Raw genomic sequence first — 6,096 nt, forward strand, 5'->3', positions numbered from 1 at the left:
TTGCTTAGATTAGGTATTATTTTTTTTTCGAAATTCTTGAAGATGAAATTCTAGAGTTTCATGATGATTTGTTGAAATCTGGCTGGCTGAGAAGCCATGTCTAATCTGATTGGACCGAGGTTTCAACTTATCACACAAGAGCTTGTTGATTTCATCAATTTTGCTTTGCGGAGCAGTGATCTGCTAAGGCTTGGCTGACCTTTGGTCATGTCTAGTGTTTTTGGACCGAAGCTTTCCTTGAAAGCTTGGCTGGCTGTGAAGCCATGTCTAATTCCTGGACCGGAGTCTTAGACTAGCATTGCACTGATTCCTGGAATTCTCATTACGAATTTTGATACCTTTTTCCACTTAATTTCGAAAAACACAAAAAAAATTACAAAATCATAAAAACCAAAAATATTTGATGTTTCTTGCTTAAGTCTAGTGTCTCATCTTAAGTTTGGTGTCAATTACATGCATTCATTCATGTGTCTTAAGGATCTTCAAGTAATTCTGATAATTTCTTACTCTGATCTTTGAATTCTTTTGGCTTGAGTATTTATGTGTCTCATATAGTGTCAGTAGTACACAAATGCTAAGTTTGGTGTCTTGCATGCATTGTTATTTGATTCTTGTTGCATTTTGATTATAAAATCCAAAAATATTTTAATTTTGTCTTTTCAAGTCAATAATACAAAGAATTGAAGATTCAGAACATACTGCAGAGGAATTGTACAGAAAAAGCTGAGCATTCAAAAATGCCCAGTGAGAAGGCGACTGGCGTTTAAACGCCAGCCAGGGTACCTGGTTGGGCTTTAACGCCCAAAAAGGTAGCCTTTTGGGCGTTAAACGCCAGAATGTATACCATTCTGGGCGTTTAACGCCAGGATGGGGTTAGGGGAAGATTTTGTTTCAAAATCAATTTTTTTTTCAAGTTTTCAAAGTTTTTCAAAACCAAATCTTTTTCAAATCATATCTTTTCAATCAAATGTTTTCAAAATCAATTTCTTTCCTTTTTCAAAGATACTTACTAACAATTAATGATTTGATTGAACATTTTTTGCCTTTTCTATTAAGAAAGGTTTTATGTTTGAATCATATCTTTTCTTGTTAGGTAAGTCATTATTTTTTTTAAAATCACATCTTTTCAAATTGTTTTCAAATCATATCTTTTAAAATTGTTTTCAAATCATATCTTCTCAATCACATCTTTTTAAAACCATAACTTTTCAATCAAATCTTTTTAATCACATTTTTTTTAAATAGTTTTCAATCAAATCTTTTTAATTTCTAATTTCAAAATCTTTTTCAAAAATCACTCTAATCTTTCCCCACTTTCAATTTTCGAAAATTATCAATCAAATTTTCAAAATGTTTTCAAAATCTTTTAATTGAAATTTTTGAAAATCCACTTCCCTCCTTCCCACATCCTTCTATTTATGGAGTACTACTCCTTCTAAATGCACAATTCGAACCTTATCTAATAAAGTTCGAATTCTTCTTCTCCTTCTTCTTACTATTTCTCTTTTCCTCTGACACTTCAAGGAATCTCTATACTGTGACATAGAGGATTCCACATTTTCTTTTCTCTCCTCTTTTCATATGAGCAGGAGCAGAGACAAAGGCATTCTTGTTGAAGCTGATCCTGAACCTGAAAGGACCTTGAAGAGAAGCTAAGAGAAGCTAAAGCACAACTCTCTTTAGAGGACCTGACCGAATTCTTCAAAGAAGAAGAAACACATGGCAGCCGAAAACAACAACAATGCCAACAATGCAAGGAAGGTGCTGGGGTGACTTCACTGCACTACTCCTGATTTCTATGGGAAAGCATCTCTATCCCTGCCATTGAAGTAAACACTTTGAGCTTAAGCCTCAATTAGTTTCTCTAATGCAACAGAATTGCAAGTTCCATGGACTTCAATGGAAGATCCTCAGTTCTTAGCTGAATTCTTGCAAATCTGTGACACAGTCAAGACTAATGGGGTTAACCCTGAGGTCTACAGACTGATGCTATTCCCTTTTGCTGTAAGAGACAGCTAGAATATGGTTGGATTCTCAACCTAAAGAAAGCCTGGACTCTTGGAAAAGCTAGTCAATGCCTTCTTGGCAAAGTTCTTTCCACCACAAAGATGGAGTAAGCTTAGAGTGGAAGTCCAAACCTTCAGACAGAAGGATGGAGAATCCCTCTATGAAGCTTGGGAAAGATACAAACAATTAATCAGAAGATGTCCTTCAGACATGCTTTCTGAATGGAGCATCATAGGTATTTTTCTATGATGGTCTCTCTGAACTATCCAAGATGTCTTGGATAGCTCTGCTGGAGGATCTCTTCATCTGAAGAAGACGCCTGCAGAAGCTCAAGAATTGATTGAAAATGGTTGCAAATAACCAATTCATGTACACTTCTGAAAGGAATCCTGTGAACAATGGGACTAGTCAGAAGAAAGGAGTTCTTGAGATTGACACTCTGAATGCCATATTGGCTCAGAACAAGATATTGACTCAACAAGTCAATTTGATTTCTCAAAGTCTGTCTGAAATGCAAAATGCACCAAACATACTAAGGATGCTTCATCTGAGGAAGAAGCTTATGATCCTGAGAACCCTTCCATGGAAGAGGTGAATTACCTAGGAGAACCCTATGGAAACACCTATAATTCTTCATGGAGAAATCACCCAAATCTCTCAGGAAGACTCAAGAAAGACCTCAACAAGGTTTCAATAACAATAATGGTGGAAGAAACAGGTTTAGCAATGGCAAGCCTTTTTCCATCATCTTCTCAGCAACAGACAGAGAGTTCTAAGCAGAGTACTTCTGACTTAGCAACAATGGTCTCTGATCTAATCAAAACCACTCAAAGTTTCATGAATGAAACAAGGTCTTCCATTAGAAATTTGGAAGGACAAGTGGGACAGCTAAGCAAGAAAATTACTGAACTCCCTCCTAGTACTCTCCCAAGTAATACAGAAGAAAATCCAAAAGGAGAGTGCAAAGCCATAACCATGGCCGAATGTGGAGAGGAAAGAGAGGAGGAGGACGCCACTGAGGAAGACCTCAGTGGGCGTGTACCAATCTCCTCTGAGTTCCTCAATGAGGAACCATGGGAATCTGAGGCTCAAATTGAGACCATAGAGATTCCATTGGACTTACTTCTGCCATTCATGAGCTCTGATGAGTATTCTTCCTCTGAAGAGGATGAGTATGTCACTGAAGAGCAAGTTGCTAAATACCTTGGAGCAATCATGAAGCTAAATGACAAGTTATTTGGAAATGAGACTTGGGAGGAAGAACCACCTTTCCTCACCAAAGAACTGGATGACTTGTCTAGGCAGAAACTGCCTCTAAAAAGGCAAGATCCTGGGAAGTTTTCTATACCTTGTACCATAGGCACCATGACCTTCAAAAAAGGCCTTGTGTGACTTAGGGTCAAGTGTAAACCTCATGCCCCTCTCTGTAATGGAGAAAATAGGGATCTTTGAGGTGCAAGCTGCAAGAATCTCATTAGAGATGGCAGACAATTCAAGAAAACAAGCTCATGGACTTGTAGAGAATGTTTTGGTGAAAATTGAAGACCATTACATCCCTACTGATTTCATAGTCCTAGAGACTGGGAAGTGCATGGATGAATCCATCATCCTTGGTAGACCCTTCCTAGCCACAGCAAAGGCTGTGATTGATGTTGATAGAGGAGAGTTGATCATTCAAGTGAATGAAGAATCCTTGGTGTTTAAGGCCCAAGGACATCCCTCTATCATCATGGAGAGGAAGCATGAAGAGCTTCTCTCAAAACAGAGCCAAGCAGAGCCCCCACAGTCAAACTCTAAGTTTGGTGTTGGGAGGGCCACAACCAAACTCTAAGTTTGGTGTTGAACCCCCACATTCAAACTCTAAGTTTGGTGTTGGAGGTTCCAACACGGTTCTGAGTATTTCTGAGGCTCCATGAGAGTCCTCTGTCAAGCTAATGACATTAAAGAAGCGCTTGTTGGGAGGCAACCCAATGTTTTATAGTTAACTATTTTCTTTTATTATTTTATCTTTTTTGTAGGTTGATGATCATAAGAAGTCACAAAACAATGAAAAAAGCAAAACAGAATGAAAAAACAGGAAGAAAATAGCACACCCTGGAGGAGAAGAAGCTGGGTTCAAACGCCAGTATGCTAGCTGTTGGGCGTTTAACGCCCAGTCTGGCACCATTCTGGGCGTTTAACGCCAGAAAGGGCACCAGACTGGCGTTAAACGCCAGTAAAGGGCAACAACTGGCGTTAAACGCCAGGAATGGCACCAGCCCGGCGTTTAACGCCAGAAATACCTCAAAACGTGATTTTGAGCAACATTTGGTGCAGGGATGACTTTTCCTTGACACCACAGGATCTGTGGACCCCACAGGACCCCACCATCACTCTCTCTCTTCTTCCCCCATTCACCAATCACCTCAATACCTCTTCCCCAAAAACCCTTCAGCTATCAAATCCCATCTTTCTCTTCACCACTCACATCCATCCTCATAAATCCCACCAACCTCACCCTTCAAATTCAAACCACTTTCCCTCCCAACCCACCATCATGGCCGAACCATTACCCCCCCTCTCTCCTATATATACCCTTCTTCAACCCTTCATTTTCACACAACCTAAACACCCCTTCTTTCCCTTCTTGGCCGAACACACCACCTTCCCCCTCTTCCTTATTTCTTCTTCTTCTACTCTCTTCTTTCTTCTTTTGCTCGAGGACGAGCAAACATTTTAAGTTTGGTGTGGTAAAAGCGTTGTTTTTTCGTTTTTCCATAACCGTTTATGGCATCCAAGGCCGGAGAAACCTCTATAAAGAGGAAAGGGAAGGCAAAAGCTTCCACCTCCGAGTCATGGGAGATGGATAGATTCCTCTCAAGGGTGCATCAAGTCCACTTCTATGAAGTTGTGGCCTTGAAAAAGGTGATCCCCGAAGTCCCCTTTTCACTCAAAAAGGGTGAATATCCGGAGATCCGCCATGAGATCCGAAGAAGAGGTTGGGAAGTGCTTACCAACCCCATTCAACAAGTCGGAATCTTGATGGTTCAAGAGTTCTATGCTAATGCATGGATTACCAAGAACCATGACCAAAGTGTGAACCCGAATCCAAAGAATTATCTCACTATGGTTCGGGGGAAATACTTGGATTTTAGTCCGGAGAGTGTGAGGGTGGCATTCAACTTGCCTATGATGCAAGGAGATGAGCATCCTTACACTAGAAGGGTCAACTTTGATCAAAGGTTGGACCAAGTCCTCACAACCATATGTGAAGAGGGCGCACAATGGAAGCAAGATTCAAGAGGCAAGCCGGTTTAATTAAGAAGGCATGACCTCAAGCCCGTGGCTAGAGGATGGTTAGAGTTCATACAACGCTCAATCATTCCCACTAGCAACCGGTCCAAAGTTACCATAGACCGGGCCATCATGATCCATAGCATCATGATTGGAGAAGAAATAGAAGTTCATGAGGTTATAGCCAAGAACTCTACAAGATGGCGGACAAGACCTCCACTTTGGCAAGGTTAGCCTTTCCTCATCTCATCTGTCACCTCTGTTATTCAGTTGGAGTTGACATAGAGGGAGATACCCCCATTGATGAGGACAAGCCCATCACCAAGAAAAGGATGGAGTACACAAGAGACCCCTCTCACCAAAAGATCCCTGAGATTCCTCAAGGGATGCACTTTCCTCCACAAAACTATTGGGAGCAACTAAACACCTCCCTAGGAGAATTGAGTTCCAACATGGGACAACTAAGGGTGGAGCATCAAGAACACTCCATTCTCCTCCATGAAATTAGAGAAGACCAAAGAATCATGAGGGAGGAGCAACAAAGACAAGGAAGAGACATTGAGGAGCTCAAGCACTCCATAGGATCTTCAAGAGCAAGAAAGAGCCGCCATCACTAAGGTGGACCCGTTCCTAGATTTCCTTGTTCTTTATTCTTCTGTTTTTCGATTTTTATGCTTTATGTTATCCATGTTTGTGTCTTGTGATCATTAGTGTCTTAGTGTCTATGCCTTAAAGTTATGAATGTCCTATGAATCCATCACCTTTCTTGAATAAAAATGTGCTTAATTAAAAAGGAAAGAATTGCATGAATTCTGA

General features: G+C 40.5%; 1 non-coding gene across 1 annotated transcript; it reads right to left on the reverse strand.

The window, feature by feature from the left end:
* Positions 1-2,115: 2,115 nt before the first annotated feature.
* LOC130938279 (small nucleolar RNA R71) lies at positions 2,116-2,223 on the reverse strand. Its single transcript, XR_009069451.1, has one exon. It is a non-coding gene; the product is annotated as a small nucleolar RNA R71 (small nucleolar RNA).
* Positions 2,224-6,096: the final 3,873 nt, after the last annotated feature.

The sequence above is a fragment of the Arachis stenosperma genome, chromosome 6 (assembly GCF_014773155.1).
Source record: "Arachis stenosperma cultivar V10309 chromosome 6, arast.V10309.gnm1.PFL2, whole genome shotgun sequence".
Lineage (NCBI taxonomy): Eukaryota > Viridiplantae > Streptophyta > Magnoliopsida > Fabales > Fabaceae > Arachis > Arachis stenosperma.